Source organism: Neofelis nebulosa, chromosome 1, assembly GCF_028018385.1.
Source record: "Neofelis nebulosa isolate mNeoNeb1 chromosome 1, mNeoNeb1.pri, whole genome shotgun sequence".
Taxonomy (NCBI): Eukaryota; Metazoa; Chordata; class Mammalia; order Carnivora; family Felidae; genus Neofelis; species Neofelis nebulosa.
The window spans coordinates 225,823,964-225,841,367 of NC_080782.1; the positions used below are offsets into that span (position 1 = coordinate 225,823,964).

Sequence of the window (17,404 nt, forward strand, 5' to 3'; positions counted from 1 at the left end):
ATTAGGAGAGACTGGAATAGAAACAGGGGACCAGTGAGGATGTTACTACCATGGGCCAGAGAAAGAAAGATAATGTTGCGGTAAAGACAACAAAGAAATAGTTAGACCGCACATGTATTTAAGGTAGAATTAGAAGAACATTCTGACAGTTTGCACATGGAGAGGGGAGGGAGAGTGAGGTGTCAGGAATGACATCAAGGTTCCTGAGTGTCATGGATTGAATTGCGTACCCCGAAATTCATACGTTGACGTCCTAACCTCTAGCACCTCAGGGCTGTGATCTTATGTAGAGAGAGGGTCTTTCCAGAAGTTATCAAGGTAAAATGAATTCATGGGGGTGAACTCTAATCCAATATGATTGGTATCCTTATAAGAAGAGGAAATTTGGAGACAGACATGTCCACAAGAACACCATGGGAAGATGAAGGCGAAGATCGGGGTGGCGCTCCCCCCCCCCAAGGGATGGTGAAGGTTAACAGCAAAACAACAGAGACTAGGAGAAAGGATGGAACCGATTCTCCCTCAAAGTCCCCACAAGGAAGAAACCCTTCTGACACCTTGATCTCAGACTTCTGGTCTCCAGGAGTGTGAGACAAATTTCTGTAGCTTAAGCCACTCAGTGTATAGTACTTCATTAAGGCAGCCTGGAAAACGAATTACCTGAGACGTTGGTAGTACCACCTGCTGAGCTAGAGAGCACTGGACAGAGAGCAAGCTGGTGGGAAATAATGCTCTTAACCTACCAATGGAAGTAATTTTCCAGCCACACATCAAAAAAAAACAAAGAAACAAAAAAAAAAAAAAAAAAAAAAAAAAACAACTCCATTTTCACCTGAAATTGAGATAAGATATAACTTAAAACAAAATCAGTTTCCAAATGATTTCGTTCCAATGAACTAAATAAAAAGTTGTTAACGTCTCTGGAGGAGCTGAATGGCTGAGAAACAAGAACCTTTACAACACGCTGACATTTAAGGTTTCCTCAGCTCAGAGGCTTAACCCCCGCTCAGTCACCTTATGGCAGATTTCATGGAAGATTATATAAGAAAAAAATTACATGAGAAAACTTCTCAAACTGAAGAATTCAGGTCTGCAGTCTGAAAGGGCTCTTCAAATGCGTAGCCAAAAACCGTCTGTTTCGAAAAGAGACCTACATAAAGATTCGTCAATGAGAAGTTTCAGACCTCTAAAGGTAAAGGGAAAAAAACTAAAAGCTTCTAGGGATTAAAGAAAAAAAAAATTCAACTAAGGGATATAAAAGCCAAAGCCTTCAAAATCCAAAGAAAAAAAATGTTTTAATTGAAATTCTAATACCCAGCCAAACAGTAAATCAAGTGTAAAGGTGAAATAAAGACATCTCAGATGACTAAAGATCTTTCCTTTTTCAATTTAATAATGGGATTAGCCTAGAAAACAAAAGCCCAGCCGTGTCTTGGTGCCCCCAGGCCTTGCTTTCCTCCCCAGCTCCAGCCCCAGCCCCAGCCACATCCTTCCTAAATCCGGGACTACACTCTTCTTTCCTTCAACACCCGAGGCGAAATGGCTGCGAGAAACCAGATTGCTCCAAAGGACCTCCACTGGAGTCCAAAAGCCAGCAGAATCGTGAAAATTGGCAAGAAGGAAAGAAAAGAGATCTTGAAAAGATACTATTAATTAGGTGGTTCAAAACAACTAGAGATCACTTATTGACTCCGTTCCAAAGTGCTGTGGTTTCCTGTTACAGCCTTTAGATAAGTATGGTTTTACTGTATTTGGTTAGGAAATTTAAAATCATGCGATATTAAGCTTCACGAGATAATGAGGAAAATGGTACTGGTGGTGACGATTATAGGTTTTAAAAGGAGAGAATGTGAAAGAAAAACAATGCACATAAGACGGTGAGTCCGGGTCGTCTAGAGTCAGTTGATAAACATACCAAGCAACTTATCTTGCTTTCTACATAACTCATAGTTTTCAGTAAAATCTTGAAAAAAGATGACACAACTCCCTTTGGACAGACATCTGTCCACAGCAAAGGTATAAATTAGCGATCCTGGGGCGCCTGGGTGGCTCAGTCGGTTAAGCGTCCGACTTCGGCTCGGGTCACGATCTCGCGGTCCGTGATTTCGAGCCCCGCGTCGGGCTCTGGGCTGACGGCTCGGAGCCCGGAGCCTGTTTCCGATTCTGTGTCTCCCTCTCTCTCTGACCCTCCCCCGTTCATGCTCTGCCTCTCTCTGTCTCAAAAGTAAATAAACGTTAAAAAAAAAAAATTTAAAAAAATAAATAAATTAGCGATCCTATGTAATAATCAGGGGAATTGAGTCTATTTCTCTTCACGCCAAAGTTACCCCCTGCTAGAGCATACGAGCCGCACACAGACATAAAAGTGTGGTGGAAATTTAGCGATACAAGCTGTATTCCCACAACACCAAACGTTGGCAAAGATGTGGAAAGACAGGACTCCATTGGTGGTGGAAATGCAAAATGGTACAGCCACGTTGGAAGACATTTTGGTGGTTTCCTACAAAGCTATATGTACTCTCACCATATGATCCAGCAATTGCACTCCTGGAGATTAACTCAAAGAAGGTGAAAATTTATGTTTACCCTAAAGCCGGCGACAGATGTTCACGGCAGCTTCCTTTGTAATTGCCATAACTTGGACGCAGTCAAGATACCCTTCAGGCGGCGAACGGATAAATAAACTGTGGTACATCCACATAATGGAATATTACTTGACCCTAAAGAGCTATCAATCCTTGAGAGACATGGAAAAACCTTAAATGAAGTAAAAGAAGTCAATCTGAAAAGGCTACATGCTGTATGATTCCGGCTATAGGACATTCTGGAAAAGGCAAAACTATGGAGACAGTAAAAACATGAGGCGTTTTCAGGGACTGTGGAGGTTGGCAGAGAACAGCCAAAGCACAAAGAATTTTTAGGGCCAGGACACTGTTCTGCCTGGTACTGTGACAGCTACATGTCTTCAAACATTTGTCCAAACCCACAGCGTGTGCACCGCCAAGAGTGAGCTCTACTATAAGCTATGGATTTGGGACGTTGTATCTGTCAGTGTAGGTTCAACAATTGTGACAAGTGTGTTCTCTGGTAAGGGGTGCTGATAGTAAGGAAGTCTGTGCATCCACCGCGAGCGACAGGAGCCATGTGGGAAATTTCTGTACCTTCCCCTCAGTTTTTCTGTGAACCTAAAAATGCTCTAAAAAAAAAAAAAGTCTCAAAAAATTCTATTAGCTTGACACTGTGATCCTTGCTGAAATGTAATAACTCCAGGAAATAGGAGTGCATTAAACTGAGAAGTCACTGAAGGCTTTTGCTGAGTGAGTTTTAAGACCCTTGGGAAAAGCGGATTTTTACAGGGAAGGAACCACGGACTGGGAATTGAGTGCAAACAGAGGCACAGCAGAGGCAAGCGTCTCAGGCACTACAGCTGTCCTCCACCCTGTCTGGCTGCTGCTTGTTCATTCATTCAGCAGACGTTACTTCCATGCCTAGAAAGTGCCAGGCACCATTTGAGGCTCTTAGGACATCAGTAAATGAAACAAATGAAGCCCCCTGTCCTCCCAGAGCTTACTCTTTAGCAGGAAGGGATAGAAAATAGATAATAAACACATGAAATTAAATCATATAGTATTTTAGAAGATGATTAGTTGCTACAGGGGGTGGGGGGGAAAGCAGAGCTAGGGAAGGGGGTTAGGAATGCCAAGGTGGTAGGGGCAGGTGCTAATTTTAAATATGGCGGGCGGTTTGCTTTTTCAAATACGTAATGCGGTTAAGAGTCCACTGAGTATATAATCAGATCCCAGGCTTGGAAACCGTAAAGTGCATCCGCGACAACTGCTAGACACTGAAAATTCACTTAACACATGGGCTCAGGGGTAGCAAAGGTATTTATTATCCCCTGTGGATATTGATAGATGTTCAAATCACATCACATTATCTCCTTTATTGTGTTGTGGGTCCAAGGGATGTGCCGAGTTTCACAATCAAAAGCAAAGGCAAAAATGTCTGTTTTCAGGGAAGACACACCTTCGCCTCGTCTTCATCTGTAGGCTTCTGCAGGTACAAATCACACCTAATTTGTCGGATGTTTCTTTCATCGACATATGCAAATGTTTAAATATTTGAGTTAAATACGCTTCCCAAAGATGATGATTATTATGTGTTGAGAGTGAAAGAATAAAAGACCAGAGAAAGGATTGCCTCAGTATGCTGTCCTTTTCTCATAGAAGGTAGCCCTTAATCACCAGGTTCTGTTCTCTGTCATTAGCATTCAGAGGGTTGAAAAAGCATTTCTTGGGAAATGAAGCTCATTGAAAATTGCAGGGGAGAAACGATCCTGAAAATCACACCTAAGAGCAAGAATTCAAGTCAAGACGACTTTGTGTTAGATAGACAGAACGATGCTTGGCGATTTGCTTTGTGTTGCATTTAGTCCCTAAATCGCTCCTTCCGTAAATCAGTTCTTAACAAAACCTATGGGCTAGGACTGGAAGGGAAAAGAAAGAAGTGATCAAAAAGTTAACAATCTGACCAACGTAATTACTGACTGAAACGGTGAAGACTTGTGAAGCAAGAATCCGTAACTGGAGTACCTGTAGCAGATGTTTTGGGCATAAGTTACCCGGGTAACAGATGGGGTTCTGGTTTCAGTGTCTTGAGTGTGAGGTAGCTTTGAGAAATCCATGGGACACATTTCTTAGTGGGAGAGGGATTTGCTCTCCCACATCCAGTCCCCTTTGCTATTGGGTGGAAATCCCTTTGGGGGTTGGGTCAGCTAGATCCTTCCTCTGCCTGCTCCCAGAGCACAGGCAATATGATCGAGGAGCAACCAGTGGGATGTCCCAAGTGGAGACTCTGAATTCTGTGTGGGATATCAGGATGGTGACCAGGTGGTTAGTTCACTACACATGGAGCATAGTTGTAATGGTGACGGCAGCAGTATCTGTGGTCATGTCTATCGAGGTAGCCTGTCGGCAAAGTCAAACTTGCCCTCTTGTGGGACTCGTCTCTAATTCTAGCTACGTAAACTCCTGGAGGTGTCCTGTTCCAGCCCTGAAGTCTGTCTTCCCAACCTTACTGGCAATGCTAACGTTCACAGGTAGGGTAAAATAAATTCACTTTCTGTTCAAGTTTCCTTCTCCAACCAAGATCTCTGACTGAAAATATCCATGTGTAACCTGAAAGATGAACTCCTTCGTCTCACAAAAGAGGAGAGGTTGTCTCAGAGAGGTTGTGACTTTTTCTGGGCTACTCAGCAACATGGTGTTCATAAGACCATGGCTTAAATGTCGAAAAGATTACGAAAATAAAGCATGAGACGGCAGAACTAAGTCAGAGATAGATTTCAAGTTCAAGCCTTGGGAATGAGTGAACTCCCCATTTGAGGGAATGTGGTACATACACCAAAGGAGAGTGGGAACCGAACCACAGGAACATTTAGTTCTAAGCACTGGTTAAAAAACAAAAACAAACACCAGAGTCCATACTAAGGCAGACTAGGAAGAGGTTGATAAAATACTAAGAGAAGGAACAGGAGTATAATGTCATTGAAAGCAAAGCGCGAGAAGTGATTCCAAAAAGAGTTAATTGATCAGTAGTTGATGACATTGTCAACAGACCAGTAACATTCTGGTGACCAAGTACAATATGCGGGGGCGCAGGGGGAGTTACCAAGCAACTCGCTGACCCTGGCTAGGTGCCCTACACTTCCACTCGATATGGACACTCTCTACCTGGAGCTGGCATCAGATCCCACAGGTTAAGGGTTCCATCTTACAAGACTGCCCCCGCTTCATACCCCATCACAAGCCCAGCTTGTTACCTGCGCCACTGACCGCCCGGCTATCCGTCAGAGGATCCAATGCCCCCTCCTTACGTTCAGTTAATTTGCTAGGGGGGCTCACAGAACGCAGAGGAACGTTTTGCTTGTTAGATTACTGGCTGATTACAAAAGGACAGAACTCAGGAGCGGTCCGATGGAAGATGTGCATAGGGCAAGGTGTGGAAAAAGGGTGTGGAGCTTCCATGCTTTCTGAGCTCACCACCCAGCACCTCCGTGTGTTCACCAAGCCGGAAGCTGTCCAAACCCTGTCCTTTTGGGGCTTTTATAAAGGCTTCATTACGTAGACATGATTGATGAAATCATTGACCATTGGTGATTAAACTCAATCTTCAGACCCTCTCCCCTCCCCTGAGTTTGGAGAGTGGGACTGAAAGTTCCAACCCTCTGATCACAGGGTTGGTGCCCCTGGCAACCCCCCCTCCCATCTGTGAGGTCACCTCATTAACATAAAAAGTCACCTCATTAACATAAAAAAGACCTCTTTATTGCTCTGTGCCAGAAACCAGGAGGAAGATCACATATATATATTTATTGTTAATCACAATATCCCCAGTATGAATCGAGAACTTTGTAATTACGAGTTTATTTACAAATTAAGATATCTTTAAGACACAGGTCCTTAAAGAGACCAAAGACCACTTTGCAAAAGACACAGAGTAAGTGAGGATATGATAGTGAGAGTTACTTTTTCTTTTGGAACGTTTTGTGTAGGAAGAAAGGCGGAAATGAGATTGTGTGCTGAGCATCAGAGGAGATATTTTTGTACAGGACAGATGTTTCGAGCACCAAAGAGAAGGAACTAATTTAAAAGAATGTGAGAGATAAAGGTAAAGATGGAGATCCCGTTTCTCTCGACTGTCTCTCAAGACCTTGTGTGCAGCCAGGAGAATTATTTAATCAATTCAGGTTACGAATTGTTAAATATTCAAATATTTGAGTATTGGGATTTGTACCCGTTCTCTCTTCAGACCATTGATGGCTGGCTGAAGATTGTTTTTGTTTGGCTTCATGTAGCTGTGGCCATAGCCAGTTGTATGGCTAATCATATTTTCTACGTTTGACTCAATTGTTATAACTTGTTTTCAGTGTGCCCTACCACACAGCAAGGACTAGATGCTATGCATTTAGCAGGCAGATACATTCGTCACCAGCGGGACTGCGCCACTCTTTCCAGACAATTACCTGGATAAGTCGAGCCAGAGAAGATTGGCTGCCTGGGATACCTGGCTGCTTCATGCCTGTGTATGGAGTTTGGATGCACTCTGAGTGAATGACACTATTGATTTCATGCTGTGTATTTCACACTGGGCTCACACGGTGAAAACCCAGCAGCCTCACCTGCCATCCCTAGGTAACCTCTCTAGAGAAACTATGATGACATTATCCGGAAGGAAAGATCTTTCTGGAAAGTTCACAGACTTCAGAAAAGTCGCTCTTCCAGCTGGTGCACTTTGATGGACATAGCATCCAATTCTGAGTCGCTCTGGCGTAAGTGGTATTGATAAAATTTCCCTACCTGCCTTCTGGCTGTACCTTGTATATAATAATAGGCTGAATCAGGTTGAATCCTCAACCAGTCTCCAAATTATTAGCTCAGGTTATCGGTGTCAAAAATATTCTCCACTTAGGAGCTCTGCGATCTTGGCAAGTTACTTAACTTCTCAGAGACTCAATCTCCCTTTTTGCCACAATTAAGAGAGAAAAAAAGGTAGTCATCCATCTCAGAGTAAAAGTCTAAATTCTTATTTTGACGTAAAGTCTCTATGTGATCTGATTCCACATTACTCCTTTGACCCGAATTCCTTTGTTCTCATCCTTGATCCTTCCACTGCAGCCACGTGACCTCCCTGTCATCCTCAAAACCCCAAGCCATGGCATCTCGTCAGGGGTTGCTGTTTTCTTTACCTGGGAAGCTGGTCTCCCAGATTCCCCACCAAGGGCTCACCACCCATCTCTTCCATCACATGTAGGGGAGGGGCAGAGAGAGAGAGAGGGAGAGAGAGAGAGAGAGAGAGAGAGAGAGAAAGAGAGAGAGAGAATCCCAAGCAGGCTCCACACTGTCAGCACGGAGCCCAACGTGGGACTTGAACTCGTGAACCGTGAGATCATGACCTGAGCCAAAATCAAGAGTCAGACACTTAACTGACCGAGCCACCCTGGTGCCCCTAAGCTTTAATTTTTAATTTTTCCTGAATAATATTTGGCTCTTATATTTTTGATATTTAATATTTGGTGGTAGTTTGTATTTCCAAAATTTCTCGCATCACTTATATTCAGATTTAATTTAACAAACATTTACCAAGGGCCTTCTCTGTCCTGGGCACCATTTGTCCAATTTGATCTTTGGCATCATTACTGTCACAGCTCTATAATCAGCTGGTAAATATTTTTGGTTTTTAAAATAGGCATTCTTTCAAATTTGAATAGAAGCAAATTTTTATTCTCTGGGAATACATGTGGAGATGTAGATTATTTTTCTCCCATAACCATGATTCCTTTTCTTTATGCCACATAGACTTTATTAATTAGTTAAGTAATTAATTAATGCCATGTAGGCTTCAGCTGCTCAAAATTAGTAGCAGTGCCTCCCTGGGCACTGGAATCACAAACGCACAGAGATACCTGCACCAGGATAATCCTTCTCACCCATCTGTCTCCTCCTGGCCAGAAATGATTTTACACCATTTTTCCAAGAAAGAATATACTGTATTTGGGAGTCATTCCTCCAGGAATGTACACTTCCACCATAATATTATAAGAATGAATCTTGTGTGATATCATAATTCTCATTTTATAGATGAAGAAATTAAGGCGGACGATTTAATAAATTTCCTAAGGTACCAAATCAAGTTTATGATACAACCTGGATTGAACTTCACTCAAAGGTCAAATGGCCAACCTCTGAGTGGCTTTCTGAAGCTCACTGATATTTATTAGTGTGCAATTTCTCTCCTAAAGATAAATAACATTATTTTGCACAAATCAGTATCTTGTAAAGGAATAAAATTATACACCTTTTGACTCCAGAAATGACTCCATTTGAACTTCTCTCAAAACTGGTGTTTAATTTATAAATGCAAGAGTACAATTTTCAGAGATGCAGTTAAAATCCCATTACAACTAACTCTCTGGGATGTGCTAATTAATAACTTGGAGTGGAATTTTGCTATAGTGAATATGAAATTTAGGCATCAAATTCCTAAACAGTAAGAATAGGAGAGGACACAAGCCTGGTGTGTGAATGCTCTAAAATAAATTTTAAAAAGACGAATGGCAAAGTCTAAGAGGTCGTGATGTTAATGATGGTTACCATTTAGTAAACATCTTAAATGTATCAGACCCTGTACCAAGCTCTTGTCAATTATTTATTCTCACCCCTTTTCTTCTTCAAGGTCTTGCAACTTTGATTTATGAGAAATTCCTACTTAGGGTTAGTTTGGATAAATAATAAGGGGGCTAGACTGTTTCGGTTGCTGTACTCTTCTGAGTTGGTGATGAGAATCTTAAGTGGGAAAGAGTAGGAAAAGGTAAGTTCCAGTTCATATCCATTACCCGAAAACCAATGAAAAGATTCCCTTTTGCCGTGTGGTTCCCAGACTGCTCTAAACACATTGGTATCAGTTTTAGTAAATCAAGATCCTATCCCCAGATGCTGGTGCTCACCGTTGAACAGGAGGAACACAGTCTAACTTGGGAGGAACAAATAGTCTTTACCGACCGCCGTCAAATATGGGAGGTGCGGCCAGCTCACTCGCCATGGTGCTTTCTCAGGTTGATGTGGAAAGGAAGGTTACAAAGAAGAACCACCTGGGCTGTGAACCAATCTTTCCATATCTCACTCCATGCAAAGAAAATGCTCGTCCAATTTATATGTGAGGTTTTATGGAGAAATGCAGTTCATTTTTGTGACGGCGCTTGAACCGCAGGACCACTTACACTTACTGTATAATCAATAACTATGTGGCTTTGCAAACAGATTTTTCAAACTCAGTCCACAGAGACCGTCACACTCCTGTCCCACCAGAAGCAGTTTCGGTAGTCTTTTAACCTACAAAGCCGCAGTCATGACTCAAAGGTGTCATAGCCTGGCATCACAACCAGGAAGAATAATCACATCCGTTGTTAATTACATCTAAGACAGTGATAAGGAGAAAATGGTCACATTAATCATGTATTAAGAGACTAAAAATAGCTCCCCCAAATAGGCTGCTGAAATTCACATCACAGCACAGCATGTTGGGCATCTTAAAGCCCTCACTACCCACTACCCAAGAAACAAAGGCTGAAAATCAGCTGAATGAGAGGAAAATTCCCTTATCTGACACAGAACGATAATGAGAAACTTGAACTGTTATGTTGCCAGCACCAAGGTCACTGTAAGTCAATTACTTCATAGGATCTTGCCAAGAGCGTGTGTTTATAACAGTTAAGTACAAATCCAGCTATGTCAAGGTTATAATATTTAGTTGAAGAGAATGCTTCAAACACCAAAAAACTAAATATTTTTAACTGCAGGATCAAAAGGAGACGCTATTTGCTCCTTATTGTGTACAAGTCAGGACCTAAACAGTTTGGGGCAAAAGAACCTGACAGAAGATAGAATTCCTTATTAATGCACAACACTGTTCTCTAGGCCAAGAGTAGAGTTATAGAATTTCAGAATAGGAGGGGACCGTGGAGGGGGTCTGACTCAACCTCTCATGTTCCAAGGGAGGAAACTGCAGCCAGCCCGGGGATGGGTAAGGAACTTTCACGGGCTTATAATCAGACCAGAACCCAGGCCTCCGGATTTCCTACTGCTTCCCTTTGCTGGGTAGATGTTCCCCCTTGTGGAAAGTGCAGAGTGCCCTCTGCCCCAGTGCCAGACCACATGCAAACCACGTAAACCCCCTTTGTCAAGACACTGTGTCATCCTTGCCCAGACACTAGAAATTCTGGAGCCCACTTCAGAAACCCCAAGTCCAGGACAGTTGAATGTAGCCCACGACATTTGGTCCGAGGAATTCCAGCTTCCTATTCAAGCACTAGCCTTTTTTCTTTCAATGTATTAGCTTCTTATCATTCATTCTCCTTACGTTTCTAGAAGGATTGACAAGTGTCTTTCTCCTGCCAATACTTTCATGGTTGTACAACATGTGGGAACCCTCCCCAAGGTTCTGCCTATAGCTACCTTAGTTTTATAACAAAAGTCACAAAAAGGTTGGGGTTTTGTTATTTAGGTTTGAAATACCCCAAATACTTCTTTCAATTATCATTTGAAACTTCATTTTCCAACTCTCCCATTCTCTATCACAATTTCTCTCTCTCTCTCTCTTTTTTTTTCTTTTTTTTACTTTTTTTTAACGTTTATTTATTTTTGGGACAGAGAGAGACAGAGCACGAGCAGGGAATGGGCAGAGAGAGAAGGAGACACAGAATCTGAAGCAGGCCCCAGGCTCCGAGCTGTCAGCACAGAGCCCGATGTGGAACTCAAACCCTCGGATCTTGAGATCATGACCTGAGCTGAAGTTGGACGCTCAACAGACTGAGCCACCCAGGCGCCCCTCTATCACGATTTCTCAATACCCAAACCACTAAGACTCAATTTTTGTTCTCCAATCTAGGTTCAGGAGTGAGCTTACCTGGTAGGCTGATACAGGTTTAAAAGTAAATATAATGCCTTTTGTAAATAAATTTCAAGATTATATATCTTCTGGCTGATAAAATTTGCTCTGGCCCTCTATTTCCCTCCGTTTCAAGAAAAAAAAAAATATGAAAACATATCTTCTCTTTCTTTCTTCTTCTTTTCCTTCCTTCCTTCCTTCCTTCCTTCCTTCCTTCCTTCCTTTCTTTTCTATTTCCTTGGAAAGCATGTTTCATCACCTGCTGTTCACCAGGCACTTGACCAGTTGTTGTGGAGTCAGAGAGGAATAATTCATAGTTTATTACTTCAGGGAGCCTGGTGTCCAATGAGAGAGGAAAATGTGTTAAATTCTTTCTTTACAAGTATCCTTTTCACACTTTTGTCTCTGTTGTGAACATGAGGAACAAATCATACACCAAAAAGATATTTGAGTAGAAGAATACTTTAGAAACATCTTAAGACTAACACATTAGTGTTGGTGTTTTAATCTCTAATTTGCCAATTTTCTTTCTTAAGCCATGTCCTCAGTTTCTTCTTTCCTGGAGTTTGAGTACCAAGTCCCATGCCTTCTGGGGGTGGGCCACAGGCGTTGAGAGACATGAATCTCAGGAACACTGCCCGGTAAGTAGGTTCCGATAACAATCCAAAAAACGAACGCTCCAAGCTTAGAGATTCTAGAGCCACAAACACACGAGAAAAAAATGCCCCCAAAATGACTGGAAGAAGACCTTGCTTAGCTCTGAACCACCTGTCCCTCTGCCAAAGCTACGCACTAATCAAATGCCCTGCATGAGAAACAGTCTAGAGAAAATCAGGTCTAATTAGATTGAGCACTTTACTCAATGTTTTAGTTTCCTAATGTGCTATAAAAAATTACCATAAGGTGAGTGGCTTAAAACAACACAAGTCCATTTCCATATCAGCAGATCAGAAGTCAGAAATCAGTTTCACTTGGCTGAAGTCCAGGTGCCCTTGGGGCTGGTTCCTTCTGGAGGGTGTAGAGGAGAATCCTTTTCCTTGTCTTTTCTGGCGTCTAGAGTCTGCTGTGTTCCCTGGTTTGTGAACCGGTCCTTACACTGTTGCAGCTTCTTGCTTCCTTTGTCCTCGTCTCTCCTCATTTCTCCTTTTGACCTTCTTGCCCCCCTCTTCTAAAGACAGTTGTGATTACACTGAGCCCCCTGGATTTCCCTGTATTGAAACCTATGTTAATCATATCTGCAAAGTCCCTTTTGTCATATAAGGTGAACAGTCACAGGTTCAGCGGACCAGGACATAAATATTTTTGTGGGGCCCTTATTCAGCCAAAAGTCAGCTCAACCAAGGGAAAAATTCTGATTCACTCAAAGATGTGGGCTGGAAACAAGGCTGAAATGTGGACATTACGACGACCCATTGCTCATTCTCCTAGACTGTTTTTTCATTGCTCAATATGAGAGTTTTTCTTTCTGGGTCAACAGAGACATAGACTCTGGTTATTTGTTTCACCATTTCCTGAGAAATGTTCCCAAGTCTGATGTAGTTTGGTTTACACTCTTACCCCAACATTGCTTTTGGAACTTGATCCTGACCAATTTTCTCCTATCTATCATGGAGGTAATTGAGTCCCATTGGTATTGACATTCAACTTGAGAGATTTTTCCTATTCCTCCCCTTCCTTTTTAAAAAACTTTCTAGGGTTTTCACAAAATGTTGTCATTGGAGTGCCAGCTGCAAATTTCATTGTTGTGACAATTTCTTTAAATATTGTAATGAACCCATCTAATAAGATGACATCTAATTTTGATGTCCATCAGATAATTCCTATGAAACAAATAATCAGCCTTCGGTTTATAACCTATACATAGTTCAATATAGTCAATATAGTAGTTTATTATTTCAACATTTTTCAACAATTTTTATGGGAAGAGAGGGCCAAAGTCACATTCTATTTAAGGTCACCTATGTTCACACTATTACATTCACACTATCACTTGTATACAGATAGCACTGAACAATGAACACATATTTGTTGGTCTTTTCTCCCCAGCTAAGATTCTTAGTTCTTAATAGGAACAGAACCTTTGACTTTAGCACCCTCAATGATAACTGATAACAGATTGGCCACATAATTGGCAATCAAATTATTTTTGGTTGATTGACTAGTCTTTTCTTAAAAGTCACATTTGGCTGTATGATCTCATTCCTTTTTTAAACAAATAGAATGTGTGGAAACTTGGATTTATTTTTAACAAGAAAAAGAGTGGTGATTTACTTTCAAATAAAATATAAGATTCTTATTTTTTTTTTATTTTTTTTTTTTAACGTTTATTTATTTTCGAGACAGAGACAGAGCATGAACGGGGGAGGGGCAGAGAGAGAGGGAGACACAGAATCTGAAACAGGCTCCAGGCTCTGAGCCATCAGCCCAGAGCCCGACACGGGGCTCGAACTCACGGACTGTGAGATAGTGACCTGAGCTGAAGCCGGACGCCCAACCGACTGAGCCACCCAGGTGCCCCAAGATTCTTATTAATTATAACTCTCCACGATAAAATTTAAAATAAATAAGGAAATTAAATTGTACAGAAATGGGTTGATTGCAAAAGTAAAATATGGTCGTACACTGATTGATTGTTTTTTTTTTTTCATCTTCAGCTCTCTAGTGATCTTTAAAAATATCAATGTGTCACGGGGCACCTGGGTGGCTCCATCGATTAAGTGTCTGAGTCTTGATTTAGGCTCAGGTCATGATCTTTTGTTGGTTGAGTTCAAGCCCCACATCGGGCTCTGCGCTGGCAGCATGGAGCCTGCTTGGGATTCTCTGTCTCTCTCTCTCTCTCTCTGCCCCTCCCCAGCTTGTGCTCTCTCTCTTTCTCTCTTAAAATAAATAAACGTGAAAAAAATAATAGATAGATAGATAGATGATAGATAAATCTATGAGTCAAGGCAACTAGGTGGCTCAGTTTGTTGAGCAACAGACTCTCGATTTCAGCTCAGGTCATGATCCCAGGGTTGTGGGTCCCACGTTGGGCTCTGCGCTAAGTGTAGACAAGCCTGCTTAAGATTCTGTCTCTCTTCCTCTGCACCTGTTACCCACTTGTGCTCTCTCTCTCTCTCTCTCTTTAAAAAAAAAAAATCTATGTGCTGCTTTATAATTCCATTAGTTTACTACACCACCCTTGATTCTGATTTATATATCACTGTAATCTTAATATTTACCTTATTTAAAACCTCCATCTTATTTAATTTTCATTTTTAATTTTTATCCCTGTGTTAAGGATACATAAGAGTGCACGGGTCAAGCGTACAACCCAACAAATCTTCATAAAGTACACCCCCTCCCCATCATCTGATGCAGGGACAGAAAAAGGACATCACCAGCATCCCAGACGCCCCCACCCTTCCTCTCCAAGGTCTGCCCCCTCCCCACTTCTCAGGCCGTAGAGTAATTTTGCTTGCTTTTGAACTCATTTTATTTTAAATGAATCCTTACTAGTGGCCAACTTTTAAAAGATTCAGATTTCTACATATTCCCACCCCCCTCCCGAAAAAAATTCCTGGGGGATATATTTTCTTTCCTCTTGTTAAAAGATGAATTTAATGATGCAGTTCATTATCCCAATAATGTCATGTTCGTAATTAAATCCACTTTTCTCTGACTTGCTAATAAGCTTCCTATGTTTCTTTCCTCTCCGATCCTTTCAGAAAAGCCTTAAAAGTTCCTCTACCCCTTCTGCCCACACATTCCTTCCAGGGACTACTGTCCTTTCCTGTCCCTTGCAGTTCTCGGGCTTGCTCTAGTCTGAATCGACCCTCTTTCATATTCTCAGACAGAGATCATTTTATAGCTTTCAAGATGAAACCCTCTATTTTCCTTTGTGAGTCCACAGTACAGCTGTACTCTTCCTTTCTTAAAAAAAAAAAATCCCATATGTATTAATTATAGAGTGTTGCTTAAATTTCTAAAGATTCCTGGGGCACTTTTAAGTGTCTAATAATTCTCGTTTCACTTGGCCGATTAGTTTTATTCTTAAATTTTTAAATCTGGAATTAGGCTTTATGCTATTTGGGGCTACGCATTCACCACATTTTACCAGGCCAAATTCAAGTGGTCACGGGGGCCTCATCCTTATCCACTTCCCTCCCCTTTGTTCGAGGCAGATTGAGACTGCGGCTGGGGCTCTGTTCTCTGCTTCTAACATCAGGGCTTCTCTCTCTGACCAAAGAACCATTTGGATGATAGATATACCATGTGCTTGTTTCCCAGAAGATGACTAGAATAACTCTCCCCAAGGAGATATTTTGAGCACTTGAAGGAATTTGAAGAATTGAAAATTCCAAGTACATCTCATATTCTTGATACACTTGAACTCTAGGGACACAGAATGTTATGGAGGATAAAGCTCTTGACTAGAAGACAGGAAATGTGTTCTTATCTTGGGGAGGCAGCTAACCACCTATAGGGAGGCCGGGTCTTGACATTTTCTTCCTGTGTGGTATTGTGCTACAGGGATCCTCCGTGGATGTGACAAGGGAAGTACCCAGTCCCTCTGGGGGCACAAAAGAATCTGTAAGGGTGCGTATTTTCATGATCCCAAATATAAGAGCAATGAGTCAAAATCTGGGGTTATAGAGATACATGGAGGCTTCACTGAAAAAGCATCATGGAAGAACATAGATTTAAAAATGTTGAAAACACTGAGCAAGAATAACCTCAGATTACTAAGAATCTGATATTTATGAAGAAGATCTTTAGGTTCCTTTCATTTCTGGAATTTTTGGTCGCATCAGTCATTCTCTTTTCCAGTGCCCTGCCCTCTGTGGAATTCTCTATAAATTATGCAGTCCCCACCCAGGGTTTCTGGGCTTTCACTCCTTCAGATTTCCTAATGAAAATAAATAATTCCTTCTATTCAGGAAGAAATGTAATAAAAAACCCAAGGACCAAGTCCTCTGAGCAAGAAGTTTTCTCACTGACCCTCTGCTGATGTACCCTACAGCTTGGTTTTACCAGGATTTGGATGCTGGAGAGAACACGGACTGAAAGCTCAGATCTGAGTCTTTTTAGTCCTGTGGGGTGCACTAACTGTGTGGATGGAGGACGTGCCATTTCATCTCACTGGTCTCCATCCTTGAACAAAGAGTCACCATCTTGCTTCTTATATAATGTAGAACCAGCCTAGAGTCAGCTCTGGGATGAAGTTTTTTATTGCAGGGAGACCAGGAGACTCTGAGGCTCTCAGTTGGCCCAAAGAACCTTCCAACCAGAGTAGCGTTTTTCCTTCGAGCAGATCCAGATTGGGGTGAGGGGCAGGAGCCCCCAGAGAAAACCCCTCCAGGAAGAACCAGAAGAGAAGAGTAGAACTCTGGGGACCAGGGGGCTTGAACAAGATGAGTCCCATTCCCATCTCAGACCTGCTGGGATATCAAAAAGGAGACTGGGGTGACAGAACTTGCCAGCGGTCGCCTGGTGGGGGGAGGGGCACATGGGAAACAAACTATGGGGTCTCATTATTACCCTCATAGGAGTAATCAGGGAGGAAGGGAAGCAGGAGGAAAGAAGAGTAAGTCAGAGGACTATTGGGAAGAAGTTTGAAGATGATCACCATGGAAACTTTTTTGAATAGTGTTTTAAAACATTAAATGACACCATATCATTTATGTGTTTTTTATCATTTGGCCTCATGAACAATGGATCTATAAGAATGAAAATCCAAAGACTGACTGGCAGCCGGCAGCCTCCCGGAGAATTTTTCCTGTCTCTGCACCCTGAATGCAAGGTTCTGGAGCCCTGCGGAAAAGGGACTGGGGATGGAGGTCAGCTCCACGCCAGCAGAAGGCCTTTTCCTGTACCTCAAGTTTGCTTGCGTTGGCATGGAAAAAGGAAACTTACAAGTACAACTGTAAAGGAGTAACTGGCGTGAACAGTGAGTAACTGGAACGCAGGGAGCCAAAAGAAG

General features: G+C 42.0%; 1 long non-coding RNA gene across 1 annotated transcript; it reads right to left on the bottom strand.

Annotated features, from left to right (window-relative positions):
* Nucleotides 1-3,871: 3,871 nt before the first annotated feature.
* LOC131497953 (uncharacterized) lies at nt 3,872-6,220 on the bottom strand. The gene is made up of 2 exons (XR_009255237.1): nt 5,822-6,220; nt 3,872-4,486 (listed from the first exon to the last, which is right to left on the bottom strand). It is a non-coding gene; the product is annotated as an uncharacterized LOC131497953 (long non-coding RNA).
* Nucleotides 6,221-17,404: the final 11,184 nt, after the last annotated feature.